A 19791-nucleotide genomic window follows, 5' to 3' on the forward strand; every position below is an offset into this window, starting at 1 on the left:
GATCAAAGTCTTAGAAGAGACTAATTCATATCTATAATATAATGATAAAACCCTATAAGACAATGTGTGGTGGGGCACTTCCCACCCCTATGGCACCTCGAACCGCCTGGAACACCGCCCCTGGGGCGCTTTGGAGGGGGATCATTTCCCACAAAGCGTCGGATGACGGCGGGGGGAGGTGATTTGTGGGTTTTATATTTGTTTTTTTATTATAATAAAATAATAATAAATGATAATGAGGAAATGGTTTGAAGGAGCTTCATCCACTATACCCCTTTTAGCCAAAAATCTCATATGATGATGTGGCGCCACGTGGCACAAAATGCCCCAATAGAGGCTCCATCCAGTACACATGATCTAAGAGGTAACTGCCTCATAAGATACTAATACGATTTTAAAATAAATGAAAATGACTCAAAAGAGGAATACAAAGTTCTATAAGGAAAACTGATAGTAAATGAAAGCAATATCTCTACAAATTATGTACAAAATAGTACATGAAGGAACCAAAACAAAACATGTGTTGATAAAATATTTGCAGATACTATAGAAATAAATGTAATCAATGAAAAATATTACACGCATAAAAGTTTACACGCGCATACAAGTGTGTAAAAATATATACACCTATATAACTAGCCAGAACGATTAGATGCCTTTAATTCGCTCGACAAGAAAAACGTTTTCGGATGTATTGATAGAATGGCCAAAGACGTCAAACCAATAGGTTACAAATGCATGTCTTTAAAATAAAAATGAGACCGTGCGATGTAAAGCACAACTTACAGCACAACGGATTTTACCAAATCATAATAGTTAAATATTATCAATTCCGACGAGAATTTGATATCGAAAAGAAATTGATCGAATTAATTTCATGATTTCGAACAAAAAATGAATGGATAATGGATGAATGTAATCAAATTTATACAGAAATCCGAGAATCGGCATCTGTGGTACTAATTGATGTGTGCGAGAATCAATGGCAGATCTGAGAGAGAGAGAGAGACAGAGAGAGAGAGAGAGAGAATTAGGTCAAAAACTCAAGGATACTTCCATTAACGACGTTGACCATTTAAGTACAGACTCGATTAACGAACTAACAACTATCTTAACATATTACAAAATTGGTCCTCACACTATTGCAATTTACAAACAGACCCCTCGCTTATAACTACTCGTAAAATTTAGGCACTAAGGGAGACCTTCACAATGTGAGTGTGTACCTGCCAATTTTTATTTATATTTTCTTTTGAATGACGAATTTTATTAAAACAAAAAAAAGAACAAAACAGTTGGAGAGTCCAAACCAACAGATAGACCAATGACACAGCCAAACCTCCAAACTAGTTACAATTAATTACAAAGGAGTACAAACTTTACAGACGACCGTCAAAGTTAAACCTGCAATTTAGCCATCAAATTCTATATTCTTTAACCTATTCTATAAAACTAGTAGAAAATCCGCGCGATACTGAAAATGTACAACGTGGTACTTGTTTGTTGTTAGTTTATCAATCATCTCATGATATATCATATACTAATGTAGCCGACATTTATTTCTTCTGGGCTTTTCTACGCTTATTTCCTCAGCTTCTTAATATTCATGTGAGCTCTGTACGACTGGTTATGCGTTATGTGATTTCCCGACTTTGCCATCTCTCACACTGGTTTCATCTTAATAGTTGTAAATAAACACAACTTTAGTATCATGTTAAGTGTCATTCATTTGATATGATAAAAAAAAGTTAAGTGCCATTTTAATACCCGTGATTTGTTCAATTACGCAACTTTAGTATCGTTTTTGAATTCATTGCAAATGAGTGCCTCACTTTTCTTAAATTTTCCGTTTTAGTACTTTTTTTAACCCCGTTTATTTTGTCCATTAAGTCAGGGGTAAATTGGTAATTTCATTTATTTTATTTATTTTCTCTTTTGAGCTAAGTGTCATTTTTATACCCGTGGTTTGTTCTGTTCAATTACGCAACTTTAGTACTTTTGAATTTATTGAAACTAGATACTTGAATTAGTTTTTACATAGGCAAATCAAGAGAGACATTACATAATAAAATTAAAAGATATTCTCTAACCCTAAATGAACAGATCAACCAACCCGATGCACGCACACTCATCGATCCTTTAAACCCTAACCATTGTTCATCTTCAAGTTCAATGAATTAGGATATGGTGTTTTGCCCAAGTGGTTTGTCAATCGTTGTTCATCTACATGTTCAATTGATGTTATATTGAGTGATGCGAAGATGTGGGATTGTTATTTGGTTTGATCTTTCGATGTGTCAAAGAGCTGCTGTTATCATACCCAAACTTTTGTAAAAAAATCAACGCACATGAAGAAAATGCAAGAAAAATGGCCAAGATGAACTCAGATCTTGAGCTACTGGAAGTTAACTGGCAATAAAAAACACAGAAAGCTAAAAAATATGTTATACATTTCATGGTCGTTTTTCATCTTCTATCATGTATTTTACTTACCTTTTAACTGTAATATGTAATATGTAATGTCTCTTTTGATTTGCCTATGTATTAAAAAATAATCAAAGTATCTGGTTGCAACAAATTCAAAAAAGGTACTAAAGCTGCGTGATTAAACAAACCACAGGTATGAAAATGACACTTAGCTCAAAAGAGAAAATAAATAAAATAAACGGAATTACCAATTTACCTCTAACGTAACGGAAAAAGTAGACGAGGTTAGAAAAAAATTTACTAAAATGGCATTAGAAAAGTGAGGTAGCCATTTGCAATGAAATGACACTTAACCATGTGTACTAAAAGTAGTAAATGTTGCGTAATTGGACAAACCATGTGCGTGATGATAGGTTTAAAGTACTAAAGTTTCGTAATTGGACAAATCATGTGTACTAAAATAACACTTAACTCTAAAATAAATAAATAAATAAATAAAATGCTAAAAGTTTAATTTGGTCATTTTAAAATAAGCCTGCCAAATATAACTAATTATGGTCATGGGTCAAGCTGTTTTACAAAAGAGAACAAAAATGAGAAAGATGGGAATGATTTGTACCCACACAAAAAAACTTCAAAAAAAAAAATCATAGCTCAAAATTTATTTAAAAATCAAAAAATTAAAAACACAAAAATTTTCCACCGTCTTTCTCGTTTTGAAAAAAAAAGACACAATGGTGAGTGAAAAACATTGTGTTTTTTGTTTATCATTGTGTTTATTTTCATCACTGATTATGTCTTATTTTCTTGATATTGTGTTACATTACTCAATATTGTGCTATATTTTGTTCGGCATTGTGTTATATTTTACGATATATTGTCTTTTTTAGTTATAATTGTGTTTTTTTGTTCATTTTCGTCATTTTGTCTTTGATCTCGGTATTGTGTCTTTTCGTCAACTTTTTTAATTTTTTTCAAAATTTTTTTTTAATGTTCTTTTAACGGGAATGATGGCGAAAACATTTTAGAGTTTTAATTTTTTTTGTTATTTATTTATATTTGAAGTTATGATTTTTTTATTATTTTTTTGAATCTTTTTAGGGGTTTTTTACGTGGTAACAAATACTTCTCACACTTCTATTTTTGTCTCACTTAGTATGTTAACTTTACCGTTAGAGTCATTATACATTTAAGTAAAATGTTTAATGGGTCAGATAGAAGACTAAAAAAAGGAAGAAGTTGAAAAAAAGGGTGAAAGTGGGTAAACAAAATGTTTAACCGAGCTTTAGTACGTGTGTAACGCATAATTGGAATTTGGACCCAAAAAAAAACAAACAAAAGAATTTTATTTTTTGCCTCCTTTTGGACGGGTTTCTTGGTTTCACTTTGGTTTAGTTTTTTGTTTTGTTTTGTTTTATTTTAGTTATTTTTAAACTAACATGTTATGACCAAAATCCCGCTTTGACCCAACTCTGTTCCAACCCGAAACATGTTCTTATTTGACCCCTTTTGACACTAACCAAATTAACATTTTTTGTATCGACCTATGCCGACACAAATCTGGTCTGGCCCATGACCCGAGTGTGCCTGACCCAATCTAACTGGTAATCAATGTTAATTTTTTAAAATTTGTAGAGTATAACAATATCATACTCAAATTAAAGATAATAAAAATGCTCGTTTTTATGATATAATTTTTATAGAAAAATATTCACGTGTGAAAAGTTATGTCCGCTAAAAAGTCGACGAGGATAGTTATTTTAGAATAAGTGGTAAATGTGTAACTATTTTTTAAATTTACAAAAAGTGAGCCTAAAATTGTATTTATGTTTTTTTAAATGAAAGTTTAGGTAGACATTGGTGAATTAAAGACAATTTTACCCATAAAATCTTAAAATTTAATTGCATTATAGTTTGTAGGGGTGTTCAAAACCGGATATCCGGAATTTCGGATATCCGAAAATTTCAAATAGTGGATTTCATTATCCGAATCCGTATCCGAAATTTCGGATATCCGAAATTTCAAACAAAATAAACTAAAATTTTTTTTCAGATATGTGCATTAGGGTCCAAGAAATATTACTTTGAACCTATCATCACGAAGGAATTCCGTGGCTTAATTACAATAAGTGAAATAAAACAAATGTCGGTTGGGTTTCTTGGAGTTCTTGCCAAGAAATTGATAAAACTTACACTGACGACAAAGGCGATATTCTTTCTTCCAAAAAACTAAATTAAAACGAACATTATCTAGAGGAGGAGAGGAACCGACGATTGAGAAGGTTTTCAAATCAAATTGATGAAATTATCAACAGGCGGCGTGGCTTCAAAGGATTTAAGGTATTGATTTATAAATAATAAATAATTAAATTTAAGATTTCGGATAGTTTGGATATCCGAACTATCTGAAATTTAAAAAAAAAAATTTCGAATCCAAGATTCGGATATCCGAATTTTCGGATAATTCAGATTTGAATTTTCGAATATAGATTCGGATTTTTTTGAACACCCCTGATAGTTTCTACCTAAAAACAAATCTTGACATTTTATGATTGGTTGAACAGGACCTGCAAGACTAACCAATCAACCATCTAGCCAAAACCGAAATTTCTAATTCTTTTTCAAATCATTTTATGGTTTATGATTGTAGTTCATATAAATAACTATATATTAAAAAAAGAAAAAAGAAAAAAGAAATATAACTATTATTAAAAAAAAACGAATATATAAATAATAAATATCAGATGGCCAGGTTCCAAATTTCAAACAAAACAAACCAAGAAAAGAGTTTAAAATCTCAAACCAGCCGGTTTAGATGGGTCTAAACGAGATGAGCCAAGAAAACAAGCCAAGGTAAACTCTTATCAAAAGCACCAGTCAACAAGAAGATTTGTTAATTCATAAATCAACAGACCACTTTCTTCAACAACTACCCACAATTACCCCCAATTTCCAATCTTCCATCTTAAAACAAACCTACTTTTATGACTAAAATTAAAAATAAATAATAAGCCTTGCCTTCTTCAGCAGCCCCCTTTGTTTTCTTGATCAGAATATACAACTTCAACAAGAATCAGAATGTCCTGACCCTGAAATCTCTCCAAGATTCTCAAGCATGTTTATTACTTCCACTGTGTCATCCAGATAGTACTCCGCTCTCGCAAACACCGACTTATTGTTAACAATCACACCCGCCTTTATCGCATCACCGATCATCACAAACATGTCCTCGTCACTTCTATCATCTCCAACACAAAGCACAAAATCGGCCCGCTTTTTGTTTCTTAACATCGATGCAAAGATCTTCTCTGCAACCGAACCTTTAGTAACGCCCTACATACAGTTGTTCCAATTCGGTTATTTTGAGTTTTGAGTTATAACCTAAAATTGATTAAACTAGTTACTTAATAATTAGGGCTGTAAGCGAACCGGACGTCCGGTCGTCCATTCGGCAAGAACTTCGTTTATGTTCATCCGTTTAATAAACGAGCCGATATGGACACAAAAATTTCATTCGGTAAGCTTAACGGACGAACACGGACAAAGGCCAAGTCCGTTCGATAGTGTTCGTGAACGTCCAGTAACGTTCATCCGATCACGTCGAGTAATGTCCGTCCTCCGTTTGGTATCGTAACTGTTTAGATCTATCCAAAATTGTAATTTAATTGTGGAATTTCTAGTGTTATTAATCACACTTTTGTATTACCACATATGTCTGATGTCTCTTATAGTGGTCCACTTTATGTTAATATATTAAGTGTTAAGTATATTTGGATGTTATATGGTGTAACTCCAAATTTGTAGGTGAAGTTGTTTGGATTTATGTTTGGAATTAATATGTAACCATTTTGTTTGTCCATTGGTGTCCATTAGTGTCCGTTGTCCATTAATGTTCACATGCTCGTTTGTCCATTTACAATAATAACGGGCGGACACAGACAAACTCAATTTCTGAATGGACGGACACAAACATGAATTTTCGTTCGGTAGAGTGTTCGTGAACCGTCCGTTTGTCCGTTAAAAGCTTAACGGACGGACACGGGCAGGCTCTCGTCTGGTCCGGTTCGGTCCGTGTACATCCCTAGCAATAATAAGTTATACCAAGTTAATTAATCTTTATATAACAATCAATAAACTAGTTACTTGATTAAATTTATACCAAATTAACTTATCTTTATATAATTTTAATTGAATTAGTTAATAAAAATTATACCAAATTAACATATCTTTATATATTATATGGGGATTCTAATACAAATTAAACAAGTAAATAATTTTTTAAAAACTACTTTACAAAAATTAATTCGGTTAAAATTGGTTTATTCAGTGTCTAACCCAAACCGAACCGAATTCTTATTTGGTTCGGTTTCACACTCATCTTATCCGGTTCGCTTCGGTTTACGATCGAATAAAATCCACCAAAGCTGGATAAACCAAATTTCAAATCATTGAACACCCCTACGACATTTTTCATTTTTGTATTTGAATATATGAAGCATTAAGCATACCTGTGGTTTGACTTCTACAATGTATTGACCACTTTTAACAACAACAGGCTCGTTAGCGAGCACATTTTCCAGATGGTCTAACATTTCTTTAGCCTGAGCCGGGCCGAAACTTGGGTCAGCGTTCTGAAAGTGCCAAACGAGTGCACTTTCTTTCCTTTCGATGGATGAACCATCGGTGGCTTCGGTGTATAATCTCAAAACGGGCTCCGCCATTTGCATCCATCCAAAACTTGCATTTTGCGCATGTGGTTCCCATTCTTCATTAGCCAACCATCTGGTATCCACATAATATTTGTGAGCTCATATACTTTGTGTCGTATGCAGAATGAAAATTATCATGTAACTTGCACATGGCACGTTTAACTCATTCATTTAAACATGTCAAACGTGTTGGTGGGTAGTAATGAGGCTGTAAACATGTTAATTGGGATGGTGGGTTGTGATAAAAATGGGTCAAATAGGTTGGCGGGAAGTAATCGAGTTGTATACTTGTTAATCGGGTTGGTAGGTTGTAATAAATGGGTTTAAAGGACCATAGACCGATTGGCGGGCCAGCCTCTTTAACTGAACGGGTTAAAGAGCTCAACCCGGCCACCTCCGTCCCTGTTTAAGCAAACAAGTCAACCTGAACACAGCCTTTAAATAAACAGGTTAACCAGAATACCAACCATTTAAAGACACGTAAATCTGTCAAACGGGTTGGCAAGTAGTAATCAAGTTGCAAAACCTTTTAAACGGGTTGGTGGGTTGTAATAAATAATTCAAATGGGTTGGTGGGTAGTAATTAAGTACTAAACTTTTAATCAGCTTGTAGGTTACAATTAATAGGTTAAATGGGTCATAAACGGGCTGATGGGTCAACCTCTTTAATTAAAGAGGTTAGCGGTTTGACCTTTTCAATTAAAGAGGTTAGCAGGTCAACCGATTTAACTAAACAGGTTAAACAGAACACTGGCACACACCCCATTTAAGTAAAAAGGTAAGTCAAAACAATCTCATTAAGTAAACAAGTTAACCCACACATGCGCGTTTAAGTAAACAAGTCAACCCAAACACACCCCGTTTAATTAATAAATTTAACCCTAACACGACCATGTTTAAGTAAACAAATCAACCCAAACACGACCCTATATGTAAACAAGTCAATCCAAACACAACCTGTTTGGGCTAAAAATTGTACCTCATAAAGTAACCATGTTCGGCTGCAATCCCAAGCTTCTCACACGGAGCAAACCATTTAGCCAGATCTTCTTTACCTCGTCCACTAACAACAAACACCATATTCTTAGGATCATTACACAATCTATTAATAATAGAAATAACCTCAGCACTTGGTCGTTTATCAATCAACGACTGTGGCATCACAGTCCCATCATAATCCATCAAAATTGCACGACTTTCAGCACCTTCATACGCATCCATAATAGCATCCGAACTCAACTTTCTAAACATCGGGTCAAGCGCCACAACTCTAAACCCAAAACTCAACCCGATACCCCAACACCGAGTCCTGAAATGGTCAACACATGTCCTCTCCAGATCCTGAAAAAAACTTCGCGACCAATACGCAACATCATGACTGCTCACATATTTATAATGCTTTTCGTGTCGCATTTGTTTTTCAAAATCTGAAACCGAGATCGCTTCGTACATCGCTTCCGCTGTTGCATCCACATCCCATGGGTTGACCCGTATGGCCCCACTGTTTTTCAAAATCTGAAACCGAGATCGCTTCGTACATCGCTTCCGCTGTTGCATCCACATCCCATGGGTTGACCCGTATGGCCCCACTTAATGACGGTGAACACCCGACAAATTCGGACACCACTAACATACTTTTTCGAGGTGAATTCGAAGTATCAGATCCAGATCCCGAGACTCCGTTTCTGCAAACGACATACTCGTATGGAGTCAGATTCATCCCGTCCCGGACAGCTGTCACAACCGCAGCCTCCGAGACAGTATAATAAGCCGCCTTTTCGGTTAAACTAAGTGGTTTATCGATAATAATAATCGGTGCGTAACCCTGAGTTCCAAATTCTCGATTGATACGTTCTGAGCTCGATCTTATCTCCGCCTCGATCTCCGCCACATCCCGCCCGTTCCCACGTGCAGGATTTAAAATTTGAACCAAAACTGCCCGACCGATCAAGCTATCATGACACTTAAGCATATTTTCCGTCGCTAAAACCTTAAGATTCACACCTTTAAACGTATCCAAATCATCAACACCGATAAGCACGATTTTCCCGGAAAATTCTCTGTCAAGTTCCCGAACCTTTAATTGTGTACGCGATTCTTTCAAAACAGACTCCATATGACCCATGTGGACCCCACTCGGCATAATCTTGATTCCGATCGTCCTCCCATAATATTCCAACCCGATTTACCCACATTTCGACTCGTACTCCAACCCGAGCATCCGACTACAACACGAAAGAAAATGACGCGCGTAATCAAACGTGTGGAACCCGATAAGATCCGCATTCAAAAGCGCCTTCATGATCTCCTCGCACACCGGTAACGTTCTGTAAATCTCCGAGGACGGGAACGGACTATGCAAGATAAACCCCATTCTCAACCGATTGAAATGTCGTCGCAAAAACGTCGGCACCACCATTAGATGATAATCATGAATCCAAACATAATCATCATCCGGGTTTATCACTTCAATCACCTTTTGAGAAAATATCTTGTTAGCCGCCATGTAAGCTTCCCAGCAAGCCCGATCAAACCGAGCTCCATCAAACGGTAGTCGGTAGTGAAACAACGGCCACAAATACTGCTTACAAAAGCAGTTATAATACTTATCCAAAACCGATTCGGGGATAAACACGGGCACGCATTTAAACCGCTCCAACAACATCTGTGCCACATCATCCTGTTCACTGGGGTCAACTTCCGCCCGGATCGAGCCGACATAAACCACCTCCATCTCTTCAGGCAAGCCATCCTTAATATGCCTGTACAACGAACCCTCGTCCCAGGAAAACTTCCAGGACGATTCCCCCGTCTTATCATCAACTTCCCGACTCGCCTTCAACGGGAGCTGATTCGTAACAATGATTAAGCGACCCGTCTTTACGGACGGGGATCGATCATCATCGTCATCAAGCTCTGATGACACCACTACAGATTCTTCCATAGCGGGAAAATTACCATTTGCTAGACCCAACAAATTAGCATACGATTTCGAATACATTCTTACTATTATTATTAACCAATTCGAACTGATTATAAGCAATGATCTGAAAATGGGTATCACAAATTAATCAAATTTAGACCAAATTCGGCATTGGTTAATCAAAATTACTTCAATTCGAGACACAAATCGGGGTTCTTTATACAGATATTGAACAAATGAATACGTATAATGAATTGATGACGAAGATTATTAAATAATTAATTACCTGATGATGAAGATGAATATGAGAGATTGATGAATGGTGAGATGTGATTAACGGGTGACGATCGAAGGATTATGAAGATTGAAGTTGAAGAATGAAATGAAATTTAGGGTTTCGATTAATAACAATAATAATATTTATTATTATTATTATTATTATTATTATTATTATTATTATTTGGTGTGTGTTGTGTGTAAAGCTGTTAGAGAAGGGGATAAGGTCGGGAAGCAAAGAAAGTAAGATGCCAACTGGAATACTTGTGTCACGTGCTCTTGTGACACAAGACGTGTCACTTCCCTTGCTTGCCACGTGTTCGGGTCGTTTTGACAAATGATGTTATCTTATGGGGCCGGGTTTATATTATAATAATAAACTTTTGAGAGTTTCAGAAAATGTTTAAATCATACGAAGAGAAAGTAAAGTGTGACGCGGAAAAGGGTGTTTATATTATAACGTTATGTGTAATGGGTGGGCTACAAAATGGGGTGTTTTTCTTCATTTGATGTTCAGTCAGTAGAGAGCAATGTTTTCAGATCCGGTCCGAACGCCTTACTGGGTCAAAGGTCAGACCGACCCGGGAGGGCGGACCGGTGTTGACCTGGACGACATCATAAATAATATATATATATACATATACATACATAGGATGAGTATCATTACAGAACTGTTAAATTATTTAAGAACTTGAAGGAACCATTGAAAACTAACGCTTTTTATAAATTTTTTTATATGTTAATGTTCTTTGAGGGTAGTTTTATCAATATGTATTTTAATATCTACGATTACAGTTTTGAAAATTAGTTTTTATACATGTCTATGTTTTGTTTTACACCTATGTAAATTTGTTAGTACATAAATTTTACATATATGTAAACTTGTGATTAATATATGTAATCAAAATTTTTTATATAAAATATGATAAAACTACTTTTAAATAATGTTACTATATAAAAAAATTTAAAAATTGTTTGGTTGTTAAGGGTTCCTAAGAGTTCTTAGTCTTTTTAGAGTTCTTAAATGATACAAACCCTACATACATATATATAATTACTAATATATAAACATAAGTCTTATAAAATTAAATAAGTCTTCCAAAAACATACATCACAATCCAACAATCAAAAACGTACATCACAATTTTAGTCATAAAACATAATTAATATCTTAAAAGTCTTAAACCAAAAGGATGTTTAAAAATTAAAAATGAAACCTAATGGGTTATTACCATTTACTTCTTAACTAAAAGGATTAATATATAAATTTTAAAAATAAAATAAACAATTAAACAATTAATATATAGCCCTACCAAACAGCCATCTTCTTAATTTCATCAGTCCCTCTCTCTACATCTTCATTTCTTCACCAAACATCCGCCTATCCTCTTCAATCTTCAATTTGTGTTAAAAAAGGGGGAAAACAAAAGCTTTAGGCGGCACAAGAGTCAAGGCACCAACGCACCACCGGTCTCGGCTTGCTCCAACGCACCACCGGATCTCGGCTGGCTCCGACGTGGCTGGTCGGGCTGAGTTGGAGAGTGTATATCTGATATTATCATTAGAAAACAACAAGAAAAGTAAAACTGCCGGTCCGACCGCGGCGTCACAGGGTCCGGTCTGACCGGCGCCCGTGAAGACCGACTGGCCCATTAGAAAACGGGTTATACACCACGAACCGGGCCGGCATTAGTGCCGGGTCCCGGTCCAACCGGCCGGGCCGGGCCAGGTTTCAAAACATTGGTAAAGAGTGAGTTTTTGTTTTAAGAGTGTAGTGGTGTTGTAGCCCAATATATTTATACGAACCTATTTATGTATACGTTAATATCATTCTTGTTCACAATCAATGTTTTCAAACGCACACCGACAAACAGTCAAAACATATTTATACTCTATAAGATGAACAAGTTGTTTATCTTAAAGAGTTAGTCAATGTTTACATGACATTGTAATTCATGAAATTGGGGCATTGTTTGAGTGAATTGCCAACCGGTTCAGGTCATGTGGTATTAGGAAAGGTTAATGGATGTAAATAATTTTTTTTTTTATGAACGGGGTTGTTTTGGTTGGTGATCACTCAAATGGTTCGTTAACGCGCGAACTCGTCAATTGCAAGGGTTACCGGGCATAGTTTGTGAACCAGTAGCCCCAAATCGGGTGTTAGAAGTTAATATGATCAAATTTAAGGTTTAGGGGCTGATATGGATGATTTTGGTAGTGTACGGGGTTTGGGTTTGGATTAATCGGTTTGGAAAAGCTTGTAGAGTTAGCTAGTTGTTAGCGGTCTAGCTAGTGATGTCACGTGTTATAACTTGACAGTTTTTTGACTTGGCTGAGCTTAGAGGTTCTCTAGCTATGGTATTTGAGTTTACAATCGTCAGGTGAGTTTAATGTTGTCCCTTTTTAAATGTTTTACGTTTTGGGCTAGCATACACACTTTATGACGATTTTACCCTTTTGAAGCGTATGAATGGTATTGCATAGTTTATGTTACTTTTACTATCTATGCTTGGAAGTTTGTATGATTTATGATTGTTTTGTTTGTATGTGTGTGTGTGGCCACCACGAGGATGTTTTTGTTAAGCCGTGACCGGGTCGAAGGGATGTTATAAAATTCCTTAAGAAGTTCCCTGTTGGTGGTTAAGGTGGATGTGTACCGGGATAGGAAGACTGTCCTTGGGGCGAATGGAAGTTTAAAAATCCCCTAATAGTTTATCTGCCCTTGGGGTGGATGTTACTCAGGTCCTTTACTTTGTGTTTAGTGACTTGAGGTGAGGAGGCCCGTATTGCGTGCTTGATGCAGGATGTTATTTTTATAAGGATGGGTATTGCAATTTATATCATATAGTTTATGATTAATGATGTTTTATGAGGAGGATGCATGAAAGTTATATAGTATATTTTAATGATTAATGATGTTTTAAATTCCTTTTTATTTAAACATGAACTCACTCAGATTCAGCTGACTTTGTGTGCATGTTAAATTGATTGCAGGTTAGGCAAAGATTGGATACTGCTTGGACGTGCAAGGAGCTACTCGACTTTGGATGATGACATTTCTAGTCGAAGACTCTATTTAAATATTTTAAAGTTTATGTTTTATTTACCGAATGAGATTGTTAACATAAAGAATTATTTAGTTTGATTTTTTTTATGTTTTCGCTGCGTAGACTTGAGTTTTAAATTAAATGAAAGTACAATTTGTTTTATTCAATTTAAATCCCCTTTGTGTTTTTCGAGTTGAAAGACTTCCGCTGTTTGCTTTTAGATTAAATGAGCTCGTTTTATCTTATACAATTAAACTTCTATGGAATGGAATGATTACCAACTGTGAGACTCCCTGGTTTTGGGGTCTTACAAGTTGGTATCAGAGCCAGCGTTCGAGAGATCTGGGCATCACTTGGTGCTTGGATTCGAGCGGTTAAGGGAAAGACTAGAAATACCAACCGTGAGTAGCTTCACGCCAAGAGGTAACCTTTCATTTTTAAAAAGTATTAAAATTTATTTTATGCGTTTATAATTTACTTTTAGTGTTGGGTAGAATGCCAAATATGATTAGGGACAGGGGATGAGTAGGATGGGTAGGTAAAGTAAACAACTAATCACACTTGATCAACGTTATTAGCAGTTTACCATTACTTTCCATATCCTAGACACTACTTGTGCTTGATTATATTAAAGTTCTATCATCTTATTTCTCCGTATTTTTCTTATTTACGTGAATGACCTATGTTTAGTTGTTTAAGTAAGGATTAGGATACTGCCATCCCCTAGCACCTTTTTGCTAAAGAGCTGTAGGCTTCGGTCATGTTCGACTCGGTGACTAGTAGGAGTTTTGCCTCTGTTTCTTTTGGGCTTGTGAAATAAAGCACTCACGTGTATAGGTGATACTGATGTAGTTAATTCTATGTGGTTGACATCACCGTAGGGAGGTCTGTGCTATTCCTAGAGTCGTACATATTTTCGAATAACTGTTTCGTTGTTGACTTTGGAGGGCGTTAAGTTGTTTATGTCCCTTGTCCCGAGGCTTCTTGGGAATACGAGTACGAGATGAAAAGGCTCTTCCCGAACTCATTTCCGGATCAACGGGATTATGGGACAAATCCCAATGTAAGGGGTAGCTTGCAACATACTTACATTCTCGTAAGCCGAATGTCTCGCGTTGTAGGGTTGGTAAATAAATTCCGGGGTTCGTTTGTATTCCCAAGGGCCTCTTGGTACTTATTAAAAGTTAATTTATTTTAGTTTGGGAACAAGGAAGACAGATTGCAAGTGCAGGGGCCAGTTGTGAAACTTTTGTTATTAAAAACCCTAAGCCACCCCCTCCTTTGTCTCTTTTCTGATCGGCAGCAAGAAGTCTCCTTTTCTCTTCTATTTTTGATTTAATAAAATCGATTCCAAGCCCTGGGAGGTAAACTAAGGTGTGTACTAATCTCCCATAATCTCATTTCGTTCATATGTGGCCTCCTTGATGATCAATTGCTTCAGTTTTTAACCTAGGGCTAGAACCGGACATCTTTTAGTTGACCCACTTCCCCAAGGTCAAAATTTGGGGGCTTTTGGTGCCAAAAGATTCCCAGTTATGTCTAGCATATCATACTAAAATTTCATGGCTGTTACACCCCGACCAAAGGCGGCGGAACATGCCGAGGTGTAACGATTGCCCATAAGCGCATGACACTATTTAAAGCGACAACATTTAACAAACTCATTTCATTTCACAACATCAAAAATGTCACATAACAATATTCATAAGATAGTCACAACAAAATATAGCAAATCAAATATTGTTCTTTTTGCTAATATCCTAAAGGTATTTGTGACGTTTTCTTCAAGCTCCATAATCAACCTAGATACAAACCTGTAACATTTTATAAAATAAAGTTTATCAACATAAAGGTTGGTGAGCAATTCATAAGTTTGAACATATACGTATATAGTAAGAAAAGCCACAAAATTTGTATACAAAACAATAAATAAAAGCAATAAATTGAATAAATAGATAAAATCGCTAATAGAATTACGTTAGCGACACCTTGCTATAAGGGGATGCCAAATAGTCTAGGATTTCATAGTTATCGTTAATTGCATTACGCTAACGAAACCTTGCTATAAGGGGATGCCAAATAGACTAGGATTTATAGTTCCACCAACAGAAAGCGATAAACACATAGGCATATAATCATAGAACACCAAATCGAGCAATTATTCAAGTAAAGTATATAATAACGTTTGTGGGTTAAGATTCAAGTATAAAGCATTTAGTTGAATAAGTATGAAATGTCACCCCAAAACAAAAGATAGAAAACGGGGTATGAAATTACTCACGTTCAAGTAATAAACTTGAAAGATGATAATTTGGAGATTTGCCGGAACGACGAGATTAATGTACGAAGCCTAAATAAAAGAAAGTCTTGGATTAAAAGGTTGTCTTGAAATTCTTAAAGTAAAATAAATGTTGAGAAGAAAAAGTAAACAATTAAAGTTAAGGTTCAAAATGTAACTATTTAAGAATTTATAATAATAACCCTTAAAATGTAAGTTTGCTCGAAACTGAGTTAAAATATTTAACCTTAATATTTACTTAACCTATGTTAAGTAATAAGGTGGGAAAAATGCAAAAATGCAAGTTCCTTTGGAATAAAGATACTAAAACGGGTCTTTAACGAGTGTTCGGGTTGTTGGTTCGGGTCTTGATAATTGGTCAAACCCAAAGTCAACTTTCCAAAATATTAAACGTAATGAGATAACTCAATAAAATTAACTAAGACTTAACCAAGTATGTAGTCCTATTGTTTTAGAACTAACAACGCACGTTAAGCGAGTGTTCGGTTTTGTCGGTCCAAAACTTGTTATGAGATCAAGTTGGATCCAAAATTTCCAAGTACTTAAGAAAATAATTAAAATCAGTTTGTAAACTATTTTTAAAGAAATATACAAGTCTTGATAGCTAAAAACACACTTGTGTGTCTTAAGCGAGTGAAAATTGGTTTAATTCGGTTTGGTTCGGTTTCCATCTCACAATAAGTTCATAGATGGTTTACACATACCCAAATATCAAAGAACTTGTATAATAATTTATAAATGATGATACCTGAGTTTTACAACTAAAAAGTTAACAATAAAGTCTTTAAACAAAAGTTCGGTTTTCGGTTCAGTTTCCATCTCACAATAAGTTGATAGATGGTTTCCACATGCCCAAATATCAAAGAACTTGTATAAGTGATTTTAGAAATTTAAATCTAACAATAAACATGTTTAAACAATTATTTAACAAAAACTAGTAAACAACTTCGGTTTACGGTCTAGAGCTATTTACAATTAAACCGAGGCTAGACTCTTAGAACCCATAACCATGGAACTTGTAAATAAACTAAAATGAACAGAAGTTAAGCATGGTTAATATGTATAAACAAGATATATAGATATTATATATATCAAGAACACGAAGTCCTCCATGAAGCCTTGCCTTACGAGGCCCGAAACCTCACCGATCGGAACCGAAGAAGTAACCACCAAAGGTACCAATGGGTGTATATTATATATAAGTTGTACCACCATAATCAAGTATTAATAAGACCATATAAACAAATTAGAATGAAAGATTTAACTCAGTTTGACTTTTGGAAGTCAAACCTTCAAGAACATTAAGAAAATAACCTTAAGATCTTTGTATTTGAGAGAGAATTTGGAGATGTAGCAGGGGAAAATGGATGGAAATGATGGTGTATATATAGGGTAAGTTGAAAGGGTCAAGCATAAAGAGTCTTGCATGAAAATGGGTTGGTTTAAGTCACATGTTTGCATAAAAACAACAAAAAAACGATTTATGTGTAGACCTCCCTTAGCGCGGAGCTAAGATCTCTGCCCTTGATCTTAGCGCGGCGCTAAGGTCACAAAGGGAAAAAATGAACTTTCAAAATTGGCAGTTTTGGCCCCCGGAGTTGTTTTTCAGCGTTTTAAGGCCATTTTAGGGACCGAAAAGGGTGTTTTTGAGACCCGAAAAGTATAAAACAATAATGTAACAAAAAATCCATCATTTTAATTATATCGAAGGTTTCGGTTTACAAAACGGGCCAGTTTACATAATAAATCAAATAAAAAAGTGACATGAAATTGACGAATGTCACAATGGCCATTGGAGTTGTTTTGATAGGTCAACTGCTAAATTTCGAATTTTAGGGTTTAGGCGGGTTTGTTATCGTAATTCTTGCAATTGGGGCATTGTTTGAGTGAATTGCCAACCGGGTCAGGTCATGTGGTATTGGGAAAGGTTAATGACTGTATATATATATATATATATATATATATATATATATATATATATATATATATATATATATATATATATATATAATCAACGGTGCTGTTTTGGTTGGTGATCACTCAAACGATTCGTTAACGCACGAACTCGTCAATTGCAAGGGTTACTGGGCATAGTTTGTGAACCAGTAGCCCCAAATCGGGCGTTGGAAGTTAATATTATAAAATTTAAGGTTTAGGGGCTGATGTGGATGATTTTGGTAGTGTACAGGGTTTCAGGTAGTGTACCAAGATGATACACTTTTATCTTTGATCTTCTTTCTATCTAAAAATATAAAAACCAAATATATTGTCTTTTAGTTTATGTTTATTTAAACTCATTTACCAAAACCAAAACCAAAATGATATTCACTTTCGGTTAAAATATACAAAGATTTAGTAGTAAAAATCTATAAGTGTGATCGTGGATCGATACTTGGTTCTTACCTATACTTTACCACCTATACGACAGGTACACTTGCCTATTCGTGTGTGGTTTAGTTAAGATAAAAACATTTTTTTAAATTTAAAACTCAACATTGTGTGATCAAACCTTTGAAAAAATTAACACCTTTTTTTTCTACCCATATCGCACACATCATAAACTATACCAAATCTAACATATATAGTTCGCAATGTTGTAGACATGGCTTTTAGGTTTTTTGGTATTGGATATCCAAGACAAGAAAACTTGCAATTCTTAGTGATGTTTATGGGATGATCAAACCTTCAAGGTAAAATACTCTTTGTGTAAATGATTTAAACTACGACCCATTAACATGGTGATCAACAAAACAATAATAAATTTATTTACGGAGCACTGATGATAGGAAAACAAACAAAGCATGATAAAACTCCAAATTCGTCAGTATGTCATAACTAGAGTTCTAATGTGTCATACTGAGCCACTCATATGCCCAGAATCTAGGTTAAATGTGACACATATGACCTAATAACAGACTTAGGAGTTAGGGCACAACTATTAGAGACATTCAATTTTTGTTGTTACGAATTGTACATCATTAATATGTTTATCCTAGTCAATTTCCTAGTCAAAGTGTTGTTTTTAGTATTGATTATAGGCTAGGTTATGTTGCTTCTCCGTTGCATATGAATATTGTATGAGTTGTGAATAGAAAAATACGATTGGTCATTCTTTTATACGGTATCAGAGCATTATCTCCACCAAAAAAGCTCTTGATCCAATCAACAAGGAACTACCGCCCACCACCCTTAAGTTTGTTTTACAGCCACCACCATGATCCCCGATGTCTTAGCTAGGTTCTGCAAGACCTATATACCTATCACTGTCGCAACCATCATTTTTTCGACCAACTCTACCTATAATCTTCTATCTTGAATTTCGTTCACCCTCTAATTTCGTTCGACCACTCCCGTTTCATGTTCTCTTCTTCACTTAATTCTCTTTTGGTCCTATTCTTCACTGACGATACTCATAGAAGAAACCACAAAATATATCTTCACTTGCTTCATCTATTAATGTTCCAATCTTATATATGTTATTCTCTGTTTTCTTGTCTAACTCTAACTATGGCCATGTTTGCTTCATCAAGTTCATCTTTGTTTATATCTTTAACTTCAACAACTTCTTCTTTTGCCCAAACATCGCCATCATCTAATTTTATGCACGAATGCATCCCATGGTTGTCCATCTTGCAAAGGCATATTAGAGACACCACCAACTCCCGTTGTTATAAATATTATATTTTGGATATATATTTCCTAGTCAATGTGTTTTTATCACTATATATTCATTATATGCTAGGTTATGCTTATTTTCCCATTGTATATATATATATATATATATATATATATATATATATATATATATACTATATGAGTTGTGAATGCAAAAATGTATTTGATCATTCTCTTATAACAATAAGACTAATGATGGAACCACGCTTGCTAAAATCTTCTAAGTTCTAACAAACGATTAACGAACATTTGTTTGAGACTAAAAAGTAACGCAATAAAAAATTCATTGTTTTTTTTTGGTAAAGTGGACTATGCCCCGACAAGTTTTATTAAAATTAATAAACAAACTACAAAATTACATGTATTAGTCCTCCCATGACATTTCCCGAAGGGTAGACTAACCCTTGAAGAAAATATAATTTTACGCTTAATAAT

The 19791-nt window shown here is 35.0% G+C and overlaps 1 pseudogene across 1 annotated transcript; it reads right to left on the reverse strand.

Annotated features, from left to right (window-relative positions):
- Positions 1 to 5441: 5441 nt before the first annotated feature.
- On the reverse strand, positions 5442 to 10186 carry LOC143573601 (putative alpha,alpha-trehalose-phosphate synthase [UDP-forming] 7; annotated as a pseudogene). Its single transcript, XR_013142455.1, has 4 exons — positions 8625 to 10186; positions 8116 to 8563; positions 6936 to 7209; positions 5442 to 5760 (listed from the first exon to the last, which is right to left on the reverse strand). The product of XR_013142455.1 is annotated as a putative alpha,alpha-trehalose-phosphate synthase [UDP-forming] 7 (transcript).
- Between the last annotated feature and the right edge of the window lie 9605 nt (positions 10187 to 19791).

This window comes from Bidens hawaiensis, unplaced genomic scaffold, assembly GCF_021521415.1.
Source record: "Bidens hawaiensis isolate Kalapana, Puna unplaced genomic scaffold, B.hawaiensis_p1.1 tig00026596_1, whole genome shotgun sequence".
Lineage (NCBI taxonomy): Eukaryota > Viridiplantae > Streptophyta > Magnoliopsida > Asterales > Asteraceae > Bidens > Bidens hawaiensis.